Consider the following 22,835-nt stretch of genomic DNA (forward strand, 5'->3'; position numbering starts at 1 on the left):
TTCAATGCATGCCTATGGACGCCGGATGAAAAAACGCATCGGCCGCTGCATGCGGTTTCTTCCACTGCGCATGCTCAGTAGCGTGCCACAACCAGAAAAAAACGGACCGCCCGCATGTAAAAACATGCAAAGATGCGGTGTTTTCGCCGCATCCGTTGCATAGGTTTCACAGCCGGATTGAGCCGCACGGCTCAAACCGGCTGTGTGAAAGTAGCCTAAAAATACCACTGTGCCGTATGTGCACACAATGATGCCAGCTCACCCTACTCAAGAATAAACGTGATACTTCTTTTAACCACTTCTTGGTTTCACAATCCTAAGGCTACTTTCACACATCAGTTTTCTGCATTCATGCACAATCCTTTTTTTTTTTTTTCCTGATCCAACGGAACCGGCAAAAAATGTAAAAACCGTATCCACCGTATCCGTTTTTTAACGGATCCGTTATGCTGGATGCGTAAAAAACCCATCCGTTTTGCATCCGTTGTTGCATCTGTTTTGGCCTTCTTTTTTTTTTTTTTTTGCTGGATCTGTTTTTTCAAAACATTGGAGCATACTCAGTTTACAAAAACGGATTCCGGCAGCCGCATCCGTTTTTTGCCATATTGCGCCGTAGTGCATCACCACGGAGCAACCAGAAACATTCTGCAAAACTGGCTCTTTCTGTGGATCTTCTTTCCTTTCTCATTTATATTTTTAGACACCCGTTAACAACACTCATTTGGGAAAAAAAATTGGATTCCCCCCACTTCAATATGCATATCCTGAAAATATGATCGTGAAACGTCTCCAAAAGATTACCTCTTTAAGAAAACCTCATTTTATGTATTGTGTATACCAGCCTTAGGCCCTGTGCGCACACTGCGTTTTTTTGCCGCGAATTTGCCGCGGTTTTTGCCGCAGAAAAGGTGCGGTTTTTGTTCCTAACCTTGCTGCAGTCCATCCCCAGCAAAACTTATGGGGAAAAAAATGCTGTGCGCACACTGCGTTTTTTGTTTGTTTTTTTTTACCTCTTGGTTTTGCTGCAAAATGTCTGAAGCAAAAACAATGAGCATGTCACTTCTTTTCTGCAGGTACCTGCGGTATTTGCCATAGATAATGATAAAAAAAACGCAGGGGCAATACTGCGGCAAAACCCCGGGTGCGTTATTACCGCAGTTTTTGCCGTGGGTGCAGTATTCTGCCAGAGGGTGCGGATTATTTCTGTGTGCACAGAGCCTTTTAGAGTATGCTCATGGAAATAGAATTCTGGCATGTACAGTGCCTTACGAAAGTATTCGGCCCCTTTTGAATTTTTCAACCTTTTCCCACATTTCAGGCTTCAAACATAAAGATAAAAATTTTAATATTAAGGTGACGAATCAACAACAAGTGGGACACAATTGTGAAGTTGAACGATATTTGTTTCTTATTTTAAACGTTTATAAAAAATAAAATGAAAAGTGGGACATGCAATATTATTCATCCCCTTTAAGTTAATACTTTGTAGCGGCACCCTTTGCTGCGATTACAGCTGCAGTCTCTTGGGGTATGTCTCTATCCGTTTTGCACATCGAGAGACTGAAATTCTTGCCCAGTCTTAATTTGCAAACAGCTGGAGCTGAGTGAGGTTGGATGGAGAGCGTTTGTGAACAGCAGTTTTCAGCTCTTTCCACAGACTCTCGATTGGATTCAGGTCTGGACTTTGACTTGGCCATTCTAACACCTGGATACGTTTATTTGTGAACCATTCCATTGTAGATTTTGCTTTATGTTTGGGATCATTGTCTTGTTGAAAGACAAATCTCCGTGCCAGTCTCAGGTCTTTTGCAGACTCCAACAAGTTTTCTTCAAGAATGGTCCTGTATTTGGCTCTATCCATCTTCCCATCAATTTTAGCCATCTTCCCTGTCCCTGCTGAACAAAAGCAGGCCTAAACCATGATGCTGCCACCATGTTTGACAGTGGGGATGGTGATGAGCTGTGTTGCTTTTACGCCAAACATATCATTTGGCATTGTGCCCAAAAAGTTCGTTTTTGGTTTCGTCTGACCAGAGCACCTTCTTCCACATGTTTGGTGTGTCTCCCAGGTGGCTTGTGGCAAACTTTAAACAACACTTTATGGATATCTTTGAGAAATGGCTTTCTTCTTGCTACTCTTCCATAAAGGCCGGATTTGTGCAGTGTACGACTGATTGTTGTCCTTTGGACAGACTCTCCCACCTCAGCTGTAGATCTCTGCAGTTCATCCAGAGTTATCAGTCTTCTTGTTTGAGATGAAAGTTTGGAGGGACGGCCGGGTCTTGGTAGATTTGCAGTGGTATGATACTCCTTTCATTTCAATATGATTGCTTGCACAGTGCTCCTTGGGATGTTTAAAGTTGTGGAAATCTTTTTGTAACCAAATCCGGCTTTAAACTTCTCCACAACAGTATCATGGACCTGCCTGTTATGTTCCTTGGTCTTCATGATGCTCTCTGTGCTTTAAACAGAACACTAAGACTATCACAGAGCAGGTGCATTTATGCAGAGACTTGATTGGTGGATTATATTTATCATCATCGACATTATGGACAGGTGGATTATATTTATCATCATCAGTCATTTAGGACAACATTGGATCATTCAGAGATCCTCAATGAACTTCTGGAGTGAGTTTGCTGAACTGAAAGTAAAGGGGATGAATAATATTGCACGCCCTAATTTTCAGTTTATTATTTTTTAAAAAAGGTTTAAAATAAGCAATAAATTTCATTCAACTTTACAATTGTGTCCCACTTGTTGGTGATTCTTTACTATAACAATCAAATTTTAATCTTTGTTTGAAGCCTGAAATGTGGGAAAAGGTTGAAAAATTCAAGGGGGGCGACATTGTATTTCTTGTCTAAACCCTTAGATTTCTGATGCTGGATTGTAGTTTGAACTGCCATGGATCTGCACGAGAATAATTCCCATTGTCATTCAATGAAACTAATCTTAAGCTTTTCCATGCTACATATTTTTTATTTTACTTGGCTGTGGAACATAGCCTTAGGGCTCTGGTTGCATATGGCCATATTTGAGCACTGTTATTATTTAAAGCTGATTATAAAGGTGCAAAAGACCTCTACTGTACCTCCTATGCTTCCAGATGCGTACTGTTTTTTTTTTTTTGTTTTCTTTTTTTTTAGATTTCATATTAATTTTGCAAAAACAGCACGCCCTCTTAGGTACCATTCGTACAGTGATATTCTCCCCTAGACAGACCCAATTTTGCCCTTAACACCCAAGCCATATTTTAGAGTTTTGACCATTGTCACTTTATGTAATAACTCTGGAAGTGTTCAACGGATTCCGGTGATTCTGTGATTGTTTTTTCGTGATATATTGTACGTCTGCATAGTAGTAAATTTAGGACGATATTTTTTTGCATTTATTTGTGGAAAAAATAAAAAAAATTTGGTGAAAATTGCAAACTTTTCAAACGTTTAAATTTTATGCCCTTAAACCAATGAGTTATATCACACAAAATAGTTAATAAATAACATTTCCCACATGTCTATTTCACATCACTGCAATTTTTGAAATATCATTTTTTTTTTAATTAGAAATTAGAAGGGGTCAAAGTTTATCAGCAATTTCTCATTTTTTCCAACAAAATTAACAAAACCCATTTTTTTTAGGGACCACATCACATTTGAAGTGACTTTGAGAGGCCTAAGTGACAGAAAATGCCCAAAAGTGACCCCATTCTAAAAACTGCACCCCTCAAGGTACTCAAAACCACATCCAAGAAGTTTATTAACTCCTCAGGTGTTTGATAGGAATTATTACAATGTGAAATGGGGAAAAAAGAAATTACGTTTTACCTAAAAATGTTGCTTTAGCCCCAATTTCTTCACTTTTTACAAGGGATAACATGATAACATTGACTCCAAAATTTGTTACTCAGTTTCCCCTGAGTACACGGATACCCCACATGTGGTCAAAAACCTCTGTTTGGACAAACACCAGGGCTTGGAACAGAAGGAGCAATGTTTGAATTTTGGAAAGAAAATTTGGCTGAACTAATTGCAGTCACATTTGCAGGACCACTAAGGTACCAAAAAATAAAAAAATCTTAACAAGTGACCTCATTTTGAAAACTAGAGCCCTCAAGGATTTTATCCAGTGGTATATTGAGCAGTTTGAACCCACAGGTACTTCACAGAATTTGATAACATTAGGTTGGCATATTAAAAAGTTTCTTTATTTTCATAAAATTTTGTTTTTTTTAACCCAAAATTTCTCACTTTAACAAGAGGTACCACCAAAAAGTAGACCACACAGTTTGTTATCCACTTTTTTATGAGCGCGGTGATACCTCACATGTGGTCAGAAACCACTCTTTGGAGAAATGGGAGGTCTTGGAATAGAAGGAGCAATATTTGAATTTCGTAAAGCAAATTTGTCTGAAATAGATTGCGGGCACCATGTCACATTGGCAGAGCTTCTAAGGTACCAAAACATCACAAACCTCCACAAGTGACCCCATTTTGGAAACTAGACCACTCAAGGAATTTATGTAGGGGTGTATTGAGCATTTTGAACCCACAGACATTTCACAGAACGTTTTAAAATATGGATATGAATAAGATAGTGTTTTTTTTTTTCCTTTAAAATGGTATTTTAGCCCCTAACTTTGTAATTTTTACAATATAATAGGAGAAAACATAACCCATAATTAGTTACGCAATTTTTCCTGAACACAGTGATACCCAGTACATGGTTAAAAACTAATCTTTGGGTACATGGCAGGGCTCGGAAAGCGAATAGCGCTATTTGATTTTTTTTTGTTTAACTCACATTTATACCTTTTGCATTTGCAGAGCCCCTGAGGTGCCAAAATGCAGAAACGCCCACATATGACTCCATTTGGCAAACTGAACCCTATAATGAATTCATCTATTGGTGCGGTGAGCATTTTTTAACCTGCGAACTACACAGAAGTGTATTAGATTGGGCTTTGAAAATGAAAAATGTAGGGTATTTCCGCAAAAAGTTTACTTTTAGCCTCAACATTTTATCTCACACCAAGGGTAACAGGAGAAAAGGACAGGATAATTTGTTATGCAATTTTTACTGAATGTGGCAGAACCCCATATGTGGTTATACACTACTGTTTGAGCACACAGCAAAGATTGGACGGGAAGGAGCGCGACTTAGCATGTAGAATGCAAAATCTGTTTGAATAAATTGTGAAATCCATTACCCTAGCCCCTGAGGTGCCAGATCAGCAGAAACCCCACATGCGACCCCATATTGGAAACATCATGTGTAAGGCATTCCACTAGGGGGATAGTGAGTATTTTGAACCCACAGGCACCTTACAGAATTTTTATAAAACTGAGATGTAGAAATACAGTCATATGAAAAAGTTTGGGCACCCCTATTAATGTTAACTTTTTTTCTTTATAACAATTTGGGTTTTTGCAACAGCTATTTCAGTTTCATATATCTAATAACTGATGGACTGAGTAATATTTCTGGATTGAAATGAGGTTTATTGTACTAACAGAAAATGTGCAATCCGCATTTAAACAAAATTTGACTGGTGCAAAAGTATGGGCACCTCAACATAAAAGTGACATTAATATTTTGTAGATCCTCCTTTTGCAAAAATCACAGCCTCTAGTCGCTTCCTGTAGCTTTTATTGAGTTTCTGGATCCAGGTATATTTGACCATTCCTGTTTACAAAACAATTCCAGTTCAGTTAAGTTTGATGGTTGCTGAGCATGGACAGCACGCTTCAAATCATCCCACAGATTTTCAATGATATTCAGGTCTGGGGACTGGGATGGCCATTCCAGAACATTGTAATTGTTCCTCTGCATGAATGCCTGAGAGGATTTGGAGCGGTGTTTTGGATCATTGTCTTGCTGAAATATCCATCCCCTGCGTAACTTAAACTTTGTCACTGATTCTTGCACATTATTGTCAAGAATCTGCTGATACTGAGTTGAATCCATGCGACCCTCAACTTTAACAAGATTCCCGGTGCCGGCATTGGCCACACAGCCCCAAAGCATGATGGAACCTCCACCAAATTTTACTGGGGGTAGCAAGTGCTTTTCTTGGAATGCCGTGTTTTTTTGCCTCCATGAATAACGCCTTTTTGTATGACCAAACAACTCAATCTTTGTTTCATCAGTCCACAGGACCTTCTTCCAAAATGTAACTGGCTTGTCCAAATGTGCTTTTGCATACCTCAGGTGACTGTTTGTGGTGTGCTTGCAGAAACGGCTTCTTTCGCATCACTCTCCCATACAGCTTCTCCTTGTGCAACGTGCGCTGTATTGTTGACTGATGCACATTGACACCATTTGCAGTAAGATGAAGATGCAGGTCTTTGGAGGTGGTCTGTGGATTGTCCTGGACTGTTCTCACCATTCTTCTTCTCTGCCTTTCTGATATTTTTCTTGGCCTGCCACTTCTGGGCTTAACAAGAACTGTACCTGTGTTCTTCCATTTCCTTACTTTGTTCCTCACAGTGGAAACTGACAGGTTAAATCTCTGAGACAACTTTTTATATCCTTCCCCTGAACAACTATGTTGAATAATCTTTGTTTTCAGATCATTTGAGAGTTGTTTTGAGGAGCCCATGATGCCACTCTTCATAGGAGATTCAAATAGGAGAACAACTTGTAAGTGGCCACCTTAAATACCTTTTCTCATGACTGGATATACCTGCCTATGAAGTTCAAAGCTCAATGAGGTTACAAAACCAATTTAGTGCTTTAGTAAGTCAGTAAAAAGTAATTAGGAGTATTCAAATCAAGAAATTGATAAGGGTGCCCATACTTTTGCACCGGTCAAATTTAGTTTAAATGCGGATTGCACATTTTCTGTTAGTACAATAAACCTCATTCCAATCCAGAAATATTACGCAGTCCATCAGTTATTAGATATAGGAAACTGAAATAGCTGTTGCAAAAACCCAAATTGTTATAAAGAAAAAAGGTTAACATTAATAGGGGTGCCCAAACTTTTTCATATGACTGTATAACACTCTAGTCATAAAAATATAGGGTTATAAGGTGTAAATGGACCCCACAATTTATTGCACAATTATTCTCGATCGTGGTGATGCCCATATGTAATCAGAAACCACTGCAGAGCAGGAAGGAGCGCTATTTGGCTTTTAGAGCAGTTTACTAGAATAATTTGCAGGTGACATTTGCAGAGCCCCTAAGGTGCCAGAATAGCAGAAAACCCCCAAAAGTGACCCTACTGTAGGAATGGCACCACTCAATGACGTCATCTAAGGCTGCAGTGACTATTTTGTAGCATCAATGCCGCGCTCTTTTTCTGGAGAGTTACAAATATGCCAGCTCAGTGCCCATACATTGAACACAGGATATACAGTTGAAACCAGACGTTTACATACCTAAAAAGACACATCTGCATGTTTTTCTCACTATTTGATATGAAATTAGAATAAACCTTTCTTGTTTTGGGTCAGCTAGGAACCAAAATGATTTTTTTTTTTATAAAAACTTTTTGTTTTTGCATTGTCATATTCTGAGAGCTGTAACTATATTTTATTTTTTTCCTGAATCAGCCACATTAGGGCTTCCTAGTTGTGGGACGGTTTGGTGTTTATAGTTATACCATTTTTTTTTTTTAATTTTTTTTAAATGACTTTTTGATTGCTTTTTACTCACTTTTTTTGTCAGTATGATAAAAAAAATCAAGTGACAGTTTCATAGATTGGGTCGATTTGGACATGACAATTTTAATTATGCACGTTTCCTATTGCTTTAACACAGTCTGTGTTTTTATTGGCAAAATGGGTTTTTGTAAATTTTTTTTTTTTTTACACCCTTTTTTTATTTTTTATTGTGGGACATTAATTTTTATTAGTTTGATCACTGACTGGTCTCATGCACTGCTGTGTGTGTACAGCAGCACATGAGACTTGTCACTGATTTACCCCCATGGCAATGATCGGCACCCACGATTTTGATAATGGGGACCGATCCTACCAAAGAGTGTCTTTTAACCCCCTTTAACCACTTATATACCACTGTCACGATTGACAGCGGTGTTTAATGAGTTATTTGGCCCCATTTCGTTACAAAACCAGTCAAGGCGGATGACCGTGACTGTCAGACGTCTTATACAGCTGTCACGTTAATTTGACCTGTGGAGCTGTGGTATTCTCGATTGCCATTTTAAAACGTTGATTAAGGGATAAAACGGCGGTCGTTCCGGGGCTTTATATCTGTATCTGCTGTTGTTATAGGGTTAACATGTGACATAATCAAAGTGTTTCAAGCGTTTGTTAGGCTAGCGTCACATGTCCAGTAATCATCCGTTAGAACCGGAAGCAATCTGTTGGCAGTAAAGTTACGCAGACACAACTTTCTTGCCGTTTTTAAACATCTGATGCAAATTGGATCTGATTTTTAACATGGGAGTCTATGGGGAAAAATCTGTTACCTGATTGCTATTTATCTTCCATTTGAAACTGATTCAGTAAGAAAAAAAACTTGATCCTTTTACAAATGAAAGAATAGCGGATGGCTAATTGCAGAGATATCGACAATCAAAGTTTTTGTCAACTAATGAATTAGTGGTTCTTTATTCTTATGGGGCTAAGCACTTACTGGCAAGTAACGCCGGAGGGCTTTTTGTGAGAGAAGTTGTACTGGTCAGTGGCTCCATTTTGGGGTACATATAAATTACCTAATGTTTTATTAACTCTTAAAGTTGAGAAATTAAAAAAAAAAATGAATACAGTTCTGAGGTTGATTTTAAAGGTTTTATATTGTATGTGATTCATGTACTGCACAAGTAGTGTCACCCTGAATATATCCATACCATTTTCCTGTAGTTTTTATTTGACTTTTGTACAAATAAAATATTTTTTTTTTTTTGTGTTGCTATCCTTTTTTTTTATTAAGATTTTTCAATCAAAGCAGTTTTGTTTGTTTTTATATCATGTTTTGAGAGTCATAAGAAGAAAAATAAATTGTACATATCGAAAATGTTTACATCTTATTTTCTATTTCATTGTTTGGATAAACAAAAACAGAAAAAATAATTAAAAAAAAGCCACAATTGCTATTAAACTTTTTATGTGCATCATTGACTATATAGGATACTTACATAATGTTATAGTAAATGTCCTTACAGACAAGGCAATGATAATTTATACGTGTTGTCTTTAAAGACAAAATTATCATTTTTTGGGAGAGTAGTTTTCACTTTTTGTCTTAATTGTAATATATTATATACAATGCCTTGCAAAAGTATTCGGCCCCCTTGAATTTTTCAACCTTTTCCCACATTTCAGGCTTCAAACATAAAGATAAAAATGTTAATGTTATGGTGAAGAATCAACAACAAGTGGGACACAATTGTAAAGTTGAACGAAATTTATTGCTTATTTTAAACTTTTTTAAAAAATAAAAAACTGAAAATTGGGGCGTGCAATATTATTCATCCCCTTTAAAGGGAACCTGTCGCCACTTTTTTGGCCAATAAGCTCTGGCCATTCTAACATGCTGTATATAAGAGCCCAGGCCACTGTGAGAACATGAAAAACACTTTATAATACTAACCTAAACGGTCGCGCGGTTGGCCATATGGGCGTCTCCATTGTCCGGTGCTAGTGCTGCCTCTTTCGGCCATCTTTGTCCTTTTTCTGAAGCCTGGGTGCATGACGCAGCTACGTCATACACACTCGCTGGTCCTGCGCAGGCGCACTACAATACTTTGATCTGCCCTGCTCAGGGCAGATCAAAGTGCGCCTACTCAGGACCTGAATGCCTGCGAGTGTGCCTCTTTTGGCCATCTTTGTTCTCCGTCTCTAGCCGTGGTGCATTACGCGTCCGACGTCATACACACTCGCCGGCATCTCCATCCCAGTCTCAGCTCTTTTGCAGACTCCAACAGGGTTTTCTTCAAGAATGATCCTGTATTTGGCTCCATCCATTTTCCCATCAATTTTAACCACCTTCCCTGTCCCTGCTGAAGAAAAGCAGGCCCAAATCATGATGTTGCCACCACCATGTTTCACAGTGGGGATGGTGTGTTCAGGGTGATGAGCTGTGTTGCTTTTACGCCAAACATCGTTTGGCATTGTGCCCAAATAGTTCGATTTTGGTTTCATCTGACCAGAGCACCTTCTTCCACATGTTTGGTGTGTCTCCCAGGTGGCTTGTGGCAAACTTTAAACAACACTTTTTATGGATATCTTTGAGAAATGGCTTTCTCCTTGCCACTCTTCCATAAAGGCCAGATTTGTGCAGTGTACGACTGATTGATTGTTGTCCTATGGATATACTCTCCCACCTCCGCTGTAGATCTGTCCAGTTCATCCAGAGTGATCTTGGCTGCATCTCTGATCAGTCTTCTCCTTGTTTGAGATGAAAGTTTGGATGGACGGCCAGGTCTTGGTAGATTCGCAGTGGTATGCTACTCTTTCCATTTCAATATGATTGCTTGCACAGTGCTCCTTGGGATGTTTAAAGTTTTTGGAAATCTTTTTGTAACCAAATCTGGCTTTAAACGTCTCCACAACAGTATCACGGACCTGCCTGTTGTGTTCCTTGGTCTTCATGGTGCTCTCTGTGCTTTAAAGAGAACACTGAAACTATCACAGAGCAGGTGCATTTATACGGAGACTTGATTACACACAGGTGGCTTATATTTATCATCATCAGTCATTTAGGACAACATTGGATCATTCAGCGATCCTCAATGAACTTCTGGAGTGAGTTAGCTGCACTGAAAGTAAAGGGGATGAATAATATTGCACGCCCCAATTTTCAGTTATTTATTTTTTAAAAAAGGTTAGAATAAGCAATAAATTTCGTTCAACTTCACAATTGTGTCCCACTCGTTGTTGAATCTTCACCAGAATATTAAAATTTTTATCTTTATGTTTGAAGCCTGAAATGTGGGAAAAGGTTGAAAAATTCAAGGGGGCCGAATACATCCGCAAGGCACTGTGTATATATGTGTGTGTGTGTGTGTACGAGGGGCAATCCAAAAGTAATGATAATCAATAATAAACACAATGAATATATTAAAAAAAAATATATATTTTTCTACATAGTCTCCTAACAAGTCTATACATTTTGTCCATCTCTTTTCTAAACTTAGAATTCCCTTCGAAAAAAATTCTTGATCTTGACCCTCAAAAAAAATCCCCAACAGCGGTTATCACGTCGCTATTGTCGTCAAATTTCTTGCCCCGGAGGTGTTTCTTGAGGCAAGGAAAGAGAAAGAAGTCATTGGGGGCTAGATCTGGTGAATAGGGTGGGTGTTCCACCAGTTCAAAGCCCGCTTCTTGAATTGTTGCCATGGCAACTGCAGCTTTGTGAGCCGGCACGTTATCTTGGTGAAACAGCACTTCAGCCCGCAGTTTGCCGCGCCTTTTCTCCTTGATAGCCTCCCGCAATCTTCTTATTTGTTCTGCGTAGTAAGAGCCCCTAATATTGTCTCCCATCTCCAAATAGTCCACCATAATAATTCCTTCAGCGTCCCAAAAAACAGACGCCATAACCTTCCCTGCTGAGCTTGACACTTTGAATTTCTTTGGCGTCGGTTCGTTGGCTCGTTTCCATGTCATCGATTGTTGTTTAGTTTCGGGATCAAAGTGGTGGATCCAGGTCTCGTCCATGGTCAAAAAACGTGACAAAAAATTCCCCTTGTCTGCTTGGAACTTTTCGAGATTTGCTATTGAAATGTCAACTCGTTTCTTCTTTTTGCTTGTTGGTTAACATTTTTGGCACCCAACGCGCGGAGACCTTTCTCATATGCAATTTTTTTGCAAGGATTCTTTGAATACTGCCATATGAGATCCCTGTGACCTCAGCTACATGCCTGATAGTCACTCTTCGATCTGCCAATACAACTGCTTCACCTTTTTTCACGTTTTCTTCATTGAGGGACGTGGATACGCGTCCTTCACGATGTTCATCTTCCGTCGATGTTCTTCCCAGCTTAAATTCCTTGGCCCAGCGTGCAACTATGGAATATGGAGGAGAAGAGTCCAACAATGTTTCCACCAAGTCGCTGTGTATGTCTTTGGTAGTCATTTTTTTCAAGCAGAGGTATTTGATGACCGCTCTGAGCTCGTTTTTTTTCCATTTTGATGTTCACTCCTCGGCAGTTCATATTCAAATGAATGTAGCTCCCGGGAATCGCGGCCTATTTAAGTGATTTTTTTTTTTTCCTGGACTAGTGGGTACCTAAGAGAGAAGAAAACATTTTTATTTTAATTTCTGTGTGCAATAGAAATAACCGATTATCATTACTTTTTGGATCGCCCCTCGTATATAATATAATATATATATATTATACTATACTATACTATACTATACTATACTATGAAATACCAGGGTCTCAAAGAACAACTGAAGAGGATGTGGAAAGGGATGACAACAATGATCCCAGTGGTGATAGGAGCACTTGGAGCAGTGACCCCTAAGTTGGAAAAATGGCTGCAACAGTGGTTAATAAATCATATTTCCCACATGTCTACTTTACATCAGTACAATTTTCTTCAACTTTTTTTTTTTTTTTGTTAGGAAGTTAGGTTAAAATTTTGTCAACGATTTTCTCATGTTTTCCCTCATATTTACAAAACCATTTTTTGAGGGCCCACATCACATTTCAAATGACTGAGTATTGTAGGTGACAGAAAATACCCAAAAGTGACGCCAAGTCTCAAACTGTCAAAAATCACATCCAAGAAATGTATTAACCGTTTAGGTGCTTCACAGGAGCCAAAGTAGTGTTTAAAGAAAATATGTAAAATTTTACTTTTTTTCCCCACAAAAAGATTACTTTAGCACCAAATTTAGCATTTTCAAAATGGTAACAGGAGATAATGCACAACAAATTGTATGATGCATTTACTCCTGAGTACGCTGATACTCCATATATGATGGAAATCTACTGTTTGGTCGCATGGAAGGGTTCAAAAAGTAAGGAGCACCATTTAAAGGGGTTATCCGGCTTATTTTGACTTTTTTTTTATCACGACCCTATTGGGCTACATTGGGGCAGGTAAGTAGATAGAGACCACTTACCTGCCCTGCTGTCAGCCCCTCTCCCCCGGCTCAGAGCGGTCATGTGACCGCTCCTGCCGCGATTTTGCTGCTTCCGGTCATTTCATGTCAACATGGGCAGGACCATGTTGACATGCAAATCTGTGAACAGCTTGTTGCCGCCCTGCTGGGCGGGTACAATGCGTGGAGTCTCTGGCCCCCTTCCCTGCACCCTCCCACACATTCCCCCGCACACCGTACTCTCCCTGCCCACGGTGTCACTGCCAGCATCGGGCCCCCTGCTCAGGATAGCAGGAGTGCCCGTGCGGTTTATGTCCCGCTCCAGCCCCGCGGCTGCCCGCACCTGCAGTATCAGCAGCTTCTCACCCTGCAGTGCTGGGATGACGAGCGCTGCTATCAGGAGGTTAGATGAGATCATTACCTGCTGTGACGATCCTCGCTTCACTCCTGACGTCTGCGCTGTCACTGCCTTCTATGCCCGCTGCGTTCTCACGTCACTAGCGGTGACGTCACGGGCGATACTGCGGAGAACACGGCGGGCATAGAAGTCAGTGACAGCGCTGACGTCAGGAGATCGTCACAGCAGGTAATGATCTCATCCAACCTCCTGATGGCAGCGCTCGTTATCCCCTAGATAGATAGGTAGATATTGGTGACCCCACATCGTTTTTTGTTTTTTTTAATTATTTATTTGTTTTTTGGCTAAATACAAGGCTAAGCACCCCTTAGTGCCACATGAAAGTCACTAAAGGGTGCCAGCTTAGAATATGCAGGAGAGTGGGACATTATATAGGTCATTCTCATCTATCTATCTATCTATCTATCTATCTATCCCTCCGTCTATTAATTCATTCATACCGCTATCTCTGTCTCTATATCTATCTATTCATCTCTATATCTACTCATCTATTTATCTTTCTTGCTGCTTCTGTTTTTTGCGGTCCGTAAAAAAAACGGAAGGCACAAGGGTTCGGTACAGAACGATGGGGGGGGGGGGGGGTCGGTACAGAGCGCTCTGTGTGTGTGTGTGTGTGTGTGGTGCAGAGCCCGATGTGGGGCTGTTATTTCCATTGCTAGAGTGATAACAGCTCAGGTGCTGGGGCAGAATACTTACATGGAATGTGTGTGCAGAGGCCGGGGCTTGACACTGAGGCCGGGCAGGGGGCGGGGCTGGACGCTGAGGCCGGGCAGGGGGCGGGGCTGGACACTGAGGCCGGGCGGTGCCAGCTCTGACTGGGAGGTTTAGCACAGGAAGTTATCATGTTTGCTGGAGCTGAATGTAAACAAAGAGCTGCAGAGAATAGTCATAATTCGAGAGGAACAAAAGTTAGAAAACAAAAAATAACAATGTAGGGGTGATTTATATGACAATACAGCACAGATAAACTCAAAATTTTTTGGTAAGCTCATATCGGACAACTCCTTTAACTTTTGGAATGCAAAATTGACTGGAATAGTTACTGGATGCATATCACGTTTTGCAGACCCCCTGAGGTGCCTAAACAGTATAAACCTCCCACAAGTGACCCCATTTTGGAAACTAGACCTTCTCAAGTAATTCATCTTGGGGCATAGTTAGCAATTTTAACCCTCTGGTGTTCAACAGAATTGTGTAACATTGAGCTGTGAAAATTAAAATTGTACATTTTTTTTTTCTTCTACTAAAATGTTGCTTTGGCCCTAAAGTTTTAACCTTTTTTTATCCAATACAATTACCTGTTTCGCCTATTGAACACCTATTATAGGTCATCATCAGTTATATTTATTCCAGCGTTCGGTACTGAAAACGGAATCTGCTGAAACCCATTGGCAGAAGACGACGTTCGTTGCTACCCATCGGCGTCGACCTCCGTACCCTCGTCATCTTCGTCGCTGACATCGGTAGAAAAAACGCTTTCAACATCACTCAGTTCCGACTCTACAAATTCACTTCCATCGTCCGAATCGCTCTCACTATTACTACTTTCACTAGTATCGATTACACGCTGCCTTACTTCATCCGGATTCATGCACCTACGTTTCGCTATCTTTTAGCCATTTCCACTTGGAAAACGAAACAGGGTTGGGTCAAAGGTCGTCAAGAACAGATGCAACCATTGGCTGCCAAAAATATGACTATGCACGAAGTCCTGCCTGCTATGCTTAGAAAAGGGATTTTCCACTCAGTGGCCAGCTAGAAGGGACTTAGGACAGCAAAATGCATTTGAAATGTTGATGTCCCCTGCCAGGGGACAAAGGAGCTTAACGGATTATTTTGAATGTCTTCCCCCGGGGGGGGGGGGACTCGGGATAGGAAAAGGTTAATTTTCAAAAAGTGTAATAGGAGAAAATGGACCACAAAAATTGCACAAGTTCTCCCGAGTTTGCCAGTACCTCATATGTGGTCAAAATCTACTTTTGATGCACCGTGCAAAGTGAAGAAGGGAAGGAGCACCATATGGGAGTTCAGATTTAGTTGGAATGGTTTGGGGGTGCCATGTCACATTGGCAGAGCCCCTGATATATCAGGAAAGGAAAACCCACACGAGTGACTCTATTTAACTGCGCCTCTCAATGAATTCATGCAGGGGTGCAGTGAACATATTGACATTACAGATGTATCACAAAATGTTATATTATTGGACGGTGAAGAAAAAATAATTACATTTTTACCACTAAAATGTTATTTTAACCTCAGATTTCCAATTGTCACAAGGGAAATAGGGAAAAAATTTTCTGTGTTAAAGAATTTTCTCCTGAGCGTGGCAATACCCCTCATGTGACTGTACTGTACTCTACTGTACTGTACTGTTTCTCTGCATCACAGACCTTGGGAGGGAAGGAGCACTGTCAGACTTAGGCCCGTTTCAGACATCCGGCATTTCGCCGGATCCGGCACACTCCAGTACAGTGTAATACAGTACAATGGCATCGCGGCACCTCCGGTCACAAGCTCTGGTCACATGACAGCATGTGACTGGAGCTTTCTGCGATACCATTGTACAGTATTAACACTGTACTGGAGTGTGCCAGATTCGGCAATCCGGCGAAATGCCAGATGTGTGAAACGGGCCTTATTGAGCACAGATTTTTCTAGAATCGTTTTCAGACTCCATTTGCAGAGTTCTTAAGTGCCAGAGCAGAAAAAATCCTCCTCAAGTGACCACATTTTGGAAATTACATTCCTCTGGGAATTCCTCTATTGGTGTCGTGATAATTTTGTCTCTGACAATCACTCATGGAGTCAAATGCAGTGAATATTGTAGTATTAAAAATTGCAACTAAGCCCTTGTCATGCCCAGTACATTGTAGTGCCCGTAGAATGTTCCCAGCTCCTGTTTCTGGAGACCCATCCTGTGGATTAAGTCAGCTCTCCTCACTATAAGACCGGAGTCACATTAGCATATGGCATCCGATGCAAGAGCATCGGATGCGATATGATAATGACTCCCAGCTCAGGCTCTGCTGTGAGCGTGAGCAGAATGTATGCGAGTGTGACCGGATCTTGAAATCTGGTCACAGCTGTGAAGCTGAGGGCAGGCACTGCGGATGAGAGGGAGGGGTTAATCCCCCCCCATCTCCTTCATTGTCAGCCTGTGCGTTTATCGCACTGCACTGGGATAACATCAGAGTGCAGTCCGATGTATCTCTTGCACCCATTCACTTGAATGGGTGCGAGTGATACGGCTCTCACAGAAAATCGCAGCATGTTGCTAGTTTTCTTGCATCCAGAATCTCGATGAGAGAAAAGCTGACCAACTGCTCTCCCTCATTCACTAACATTGGTCAGAGTGCAGTGCAGATTTTCTCACATTGCACTTGTCCGTTTTTCACTCTCGTGTGAGCGCACCCCTACAGTACCAAACATGTAAACACTAACTGCATTAGGCACATTTTGGTGATCAGAAGAGAGGGGTGAATTTGGATTTTGGAGTTCAAGTTATGCTGGATTTCTTTTTGAAAGGGGTGCAATAGCTCTTTTTCAGAGCCTTAGGGCCACCAATAATGTGGAAACCCCCTATATTTCTGTTAAACGATGATGCACCTCAGTAGGGACTTATTTATTTTTTTGTGGTTTGAGTTGAATGCTATTTGGCAATTTGGGGTACAGAACATTTTGGATCAGTTCACATTTATCCGGTGCTCTATGCTGCGCACATATATCAGGGTTTCCAAATACATCTCCGAAATATGTGATTCAGGTAAAATCCTGGATGGATCCATTCACTAAAATGAGGCAGCAGAGTTACTCCAGACTCCGTTTGGCCTCTATTCAGCAGTGCCCTCATCAAAGGTACACAAAATGGTGGTTGACCGCACATTTGTGCAAGTCTAAACAGATTGACACCACCGGACTAGAGGCCAGATGGGAGTTCAAAGTGACTCTCTGCGCCTCATTACAGAGAATTTTCTTTTAGTTTTGTCTCAATCACATTTTTCAGAGATGTACACGTAATTCCTGGTGTAAGCGCGCAGCATAGATCGCAGGATAAATATGAGTTGTGCTTTATTGCGATGTTTGGGAGGCATAATAAACAAATAAACAGCAGTTTTAACAATTGGCTTTTTTACTATTTTTAAGCCGTTCACTTTGTTGGATAAGTGATTAGTTGGCTTTATTTATCAAATCAGTACGATTACAGCAATCCCAGATTGAAATAGTTGTGTGTGTTTTTAGCTTTTGGCTTCTAGAACATTAAACGCTTTACTTTTATAAAAAAAAAAAAAAAAGTTTTTTTTGCATCATGTGAAGGCTATAGTTTTTGGTTTTTTTTTTAAAACTTTTTATGCTGACAATCATGTGAGGACTTGTTTTTTTTCTTTCAGGATGAGTTGTAGTTTTTATTGCTACCACTTTGGACCACACAATGTTTTTTTGATTGTTTTCTTTTCCACTTTTTGTGAGGCAGTCAATAAGAAACTGAAATTAAGGAATTATGTTAATGTTTTTTTTTTGTTTTTTTTCTTGAACCATTCATCATGACATAAAAGTAATGATAGCTTTATTCTTTTGGTAAGGATGATTGAAACGATATAGTGGCTTTTTTATGCTTTGCAGCTTTTACACCATAAAAGCAATTTTATAGAAAAAAAAATAGTTTTTGCATTGCTGTATTGAGAGCTATAGCTTTTTTTTATTTCTATGCTCACAGAGCTGTATGGCCGCTTGTTTTTTGCAGAACAAGCAACATTTTCAGTGATGCTCTTTTTATTTATATGAAACTATTTGATCTCGACTTATTCCATTTTTTGATGGTACAATCATATTTTTTCTTTGTTTTTGTGAAATTAAAAAAAAATAATATTTCTACAAATTTTGTTTTCTCTACTTTTTTACTTAATCCCTCTCTGGGACTTTTTTTTTATTACTCTGATCACCAGTATTGCAATGGATTATACCTGTCCGTTTTTCACTGACAGAAGCTTCTCAGACCATGTTCCCGGCTTGGTCTAAAAGGCTTGTCGTAGCTAGCTGACCCGGATGTCGTCATGATGATGTCATAATGACCTCTGGGGTCAGCCAGATACGGCAAGCCTCTTGGGCTGTCATAGAAATGATCGGGCGCCCGTGATCACTTCATGAGGTCCTGTCGCTTGGGAGAATAGCTCTCTCCCTCTCTCAGCCTTCTAAATGCTGCAATCGCTATTGATCACACTATTTAGTGGGATAAACAGCCAGGGGCGGTGCAAGGACCGTTCCTGGCTGTGAGAGCCGGGTCTCGGCTGTCAGATAAGCCGAAGTCCTAGCAGCGATCGTGCTCACACAGCTCCTGTGCCCCCGCGATTGCCATGACATACCCCATACGTCATAGGAAGGGGTTCCTGACCTATGTTGTATAGGGGTATTTCAGAGATTGTGAAGGGGTTAAATGGCCAGTCTGTTCCTCCATTATTGAGAAATCAATGCTTGAATTGATATGTAAATGAGGCTGTAGATCTGAAGCTTCCGTCACTCCAGCTCTATTCCTGGCCCAACACTGCCTCCTCCTGCTTAACAGCCTCTATGCTGTGTGGCTCCAGGCAAAGGAGCCATCAGTCAAGCAGACGGAAACAGCGTTAGGCCCTGTGCGCACACTGCGTTTTTTACCCGCGTTGTTTTTTTTTTTTTTGTTTTTTTTTGTGTTTTTGCTGTAGAAATTTCTTGAGAAAATGGTTGTAACCTTTCTGCGACATTTCCCAGCAAAACCTATGGTAAAAAAAAATAGCTGTGCGCACACTTTATTTTTTTTTCTCAAGAACATTTTTTTCTGCAGAATTTCTTGAGAAAAAGAATGAGCATGTCACTTCTTTTCTGCAGGTAGCTGCGTTTTTTGCCGTATATAATGGTAAAAAACCCGCAGAGACCAACCGGCGGAAAAGACACATCAAAAATGCGGTAAAAACGTATGTGTTTTTCGGTGCCTTATGGGTGCGTTTTTTGAACGCAAGTGCGCTAATCTTTCAGACTCGAAATTTCTTGAGAAAAATCCTTTTTCTAGTGTGCAGAGGGCCTTAGGCTGGGAGTAAAGCTGGAGTCACAAATTTGCATCCATTGCCTCTTACAGCATCTGTGTTGCTTTGTTTTGTTATTGGATGCCAGTGATCTGGGGACACACACACACACACACACACACACACACACACACACACACACACACACACACACACACACACACACACGCACACGTTTGTTGCTGATTTACATGAACGTGAAAGACTTGCATTAATATATATTTACATATTAATTTAAGGATTTTAAATTATAGACTATGTTTACATGGCATATTTGTCCTCCATTCCAACTCCAGATGTATATACAGTACTACTCACAAAAAGTTTGGGTTATTTGGCTTTTGGGTGAAATTTATGGAAATTGTTCCACCAACAGTGGTATTTTATTGTGAAATTAAGGTTTTTCAAAGCACAATTTATTCAAACAAAAGCCACCAACAGTGGCTGGTATACCCCCCCAAAAAATGAAAGCGTCTCAATAACTTGTCATGTGGCCTTCAGCTTCAATTACAGCTGACAACGACATCTCATTCTGTTCACAAGTGCAGTTATTGTCTGCTGAGGCATGTCATCCAACTCGTCTTGAAGGCCAGCCCTCAGGTCATTGAGGTTCTGGGTACACCGTTACGAGCCTCTACATGGCGGCTCAGCTAATCCCAGAGGTTTTCTATAGGATTTGGGTCTGGAGAAAGTGCAGGCCTTGCTATTTGAGGTATCCCAGTCCCCAGCAGCCGTTCCCTAATGATGCGACCAAGATTAGCATGGTTGTCCATGAAGATGAGATCAGTCCTGTGTTGTTCATGCAGAGGCACAATGACTGGAATAATTAGGTTATTCAAGTAGTAGGGGCTTGTCACTGTACCATTCACAAAGTGTAGGGCAATTCTGCATTGGCTAGACACACCGGCCCACAATGTAACAACTCCACCACCAAAGGTTCATCTGGTGACAACAGTGGCTGATGCATAGTGCTCTCCTTGATGTTTCTATCGTCATTGGCAGCCATCATTTCTGCTCAACTTGAATTAACTTTCATCAGTGAACAGCACTGAGGCTTAGTGGTGTGGTCAGGTACCCTTACAGGTAGTCTAGCACACAAACCACGCTTATGGAAACTGTTTTGCATGGTCTAATGTGACACTTGGTTGCCTCTAACCGTCCTTAAATGTGCCTGGAGTTGTGTGGCATTCATTGTTCAGTTCCATAGGGCCTTGTTTACAATGAATCAATCATCCGTGTGGGATGTGGCCAAAGAACATCCACTTCTATACCTTTCTGTGACTCTTTCAGTCTCTCTCTATCTCTGTTACAACCTGCTGATGACACTCTGTGACATTCTCTGGTCAGTGTCGACTTCTGTCTGACAACATCCTGCTTGAAGTCTTTCAATAGCGAGGTACTGTTCATCAATTGTTGGTTGTCGTCTTGGTCTTATGATGTCAAAATGAGACCAGCATGATGAGGACTGTTTAATCAGCAATTCTAACTGAATCCTGAAATTTGTGGGGTGATGTATGGAGCACCTGTTGTGAATTTTGCCTAAGGTCCTTGTTAGAGAACAGAAAGCTGTGCAAAAAGTAGTGAAACATTGAACAGTTAGGGGTACTTTACTCGCTGCAATATCAGCACCGATATCGCTAGCGAGTGTACCTGCCCCCGTCGGTTGTGTGTTACAGGCAAATCGCTGCCTGTGTCGCACATCATCGCTTACACCCGTCACACGCACTTACCTGCCTAGCAACGTCGCTGTTGCCTGTGAACCGCCTCCTTTCTAAGGGGGCGGTTCGTGCGGCTTCACAGCGACGTCACACGGCAGCCGTCCAATAGCAGAGGAAGGGTGGAGATGAGTGGCCAGAATATCCCGCCCACCTCCTTCCTTCCGCATTGCCGGTGGACGCAGGTAAGGAGATGTTCATCGTTCCTGCGGTGTCACACACAGCGATGTGTGATGCCGCAGGAACGACGAACAACATCGCTACTCACCAGACAACGATTGGTGTTTGGACGACCTCTCCAACACAAATGATTTTTACCACTTTTGCGATCGTTGAAAGTCGCTCGTACGTGTCACACGCTGCGATGTCGCTAACGACGCCGGATGTGCGTCACAAACACCGTGACCCCCGACGATAAATAGTTAGCGATATCGCAGCGTGTAAAGTACCCCTTAGACATGAGCATTCAATAGTTTAGAGAACATCACATAAGGTTGACCTGAAAAGGTTAGGGTGCATTTTAGGACTATCTTGAAAATTCACTCTAAACCCAAATATCCCTAACTTTTTGTGAGTCGGGTATGTTAAATGAAGAATATGATGGATGGAACCGGTCATATGGAAAAATGCTGTTAACCTGTAGATATGGAGTTAATCTGCAAGTTAATAGCATTCTAAACGTGTCTGGCGCCTGCACTTTAAACACCACTGCCATGAGAAAATGAGCTTTAATCCTCCCGGCAGCCTTCCGGTTTCATTCATGGGGTAACACCGGCGTGCGTTCAGTCACCGCTATATGTATTGAGAGCGGTGGCTGTAACCACGCCCCCCCCCCGTACTGACCGACCTCTTCCTCTAATGGAGAGCGGCTGTCAATCTGTGCGGGGAGCATGGTAATAGCTGCCACTCTCTGGCGGTAAATAAACCCACAGCAGCACTGCCCCCATTACTGAAACCGGAACGCTGCCAGGAGGAGTAAAGTTCTTGTCCTCATGGCTACAGATTTTAATGCACAGGCGTCAGACACATTTAGAATGCTATTAACCTGCAGATTAACCCCATATCTGCAGGTTAATAGTATTTTTTTTACGTGACAGGTTCCCTGTTAATTGCATCCGGTGAACAAATATGTCATGAACTCTTCAATAGTTTCTAATGATGTAGTTGTTAAATGGGTGACATTGCACTCCATGGGTTATGGATGTGTGTTCTGAGTACACTGCACTGTTCCTTCCTAGATTTTCTTTTGCAGTATAGTGATGCACACACTCATAGCTGCTATGCATAGTGACTGTATGTCCGAGGGAGAAGCTTTATTTACATGTGGCATGTTTCGGAAGACTCGAGGCAGACACCATGCCGCATGGGAACAAAACACCATCATTTTTTATTTAAATTGTGCTGTAAAGTTATTAAATGAAAGGTTTCATGGTGTAATGTTTGCCGATATGAAAAGTAGATATGTTTCAAAATTGTGTAAAACTTTGTGGCCTTTTCGTTTGCTACCCTCTAGTGGTCAGAGCTGGGAACAGCTGGAGACTTTTTATTTTTCTTCCTTGCAGAATTTGGTGCTTGGTGTCCAATGTGTTTTTTTTTTTTTTTTTTTTTTTTCCCACATTTCATTTT

General features: G+C 41.0%; 1 protein-coding gene across 1 annotated transcript in view; it reads left to right on the plus strand.

Moving 5' to 3' along the window:
• PCGF3 (polycomb group ring finger 3) overlaps positions 1-22,835 on the plus strand; it is a 150,505-nt gene that overhangs the window by 50,833 nt on the left and 76,837 nt on the right. The window lies entirely within an intron of this gene.

This window comes from Anomaloglossus baeobatrachus, chromosome 1 (genome assembly GCF_048569485.1).
Source record: "Anomaloglossus baeobatrachus isolate aAnoBae1 chromosome 1, aAnoBae1.hap1, whole genome shotgun sequence".
NCBI lineage: Eukaryota > Metazoa > Chordata > Amphibia > Anura > Aromobatidae > Anomaloglossus > Anomaloglossus baeobatrachus.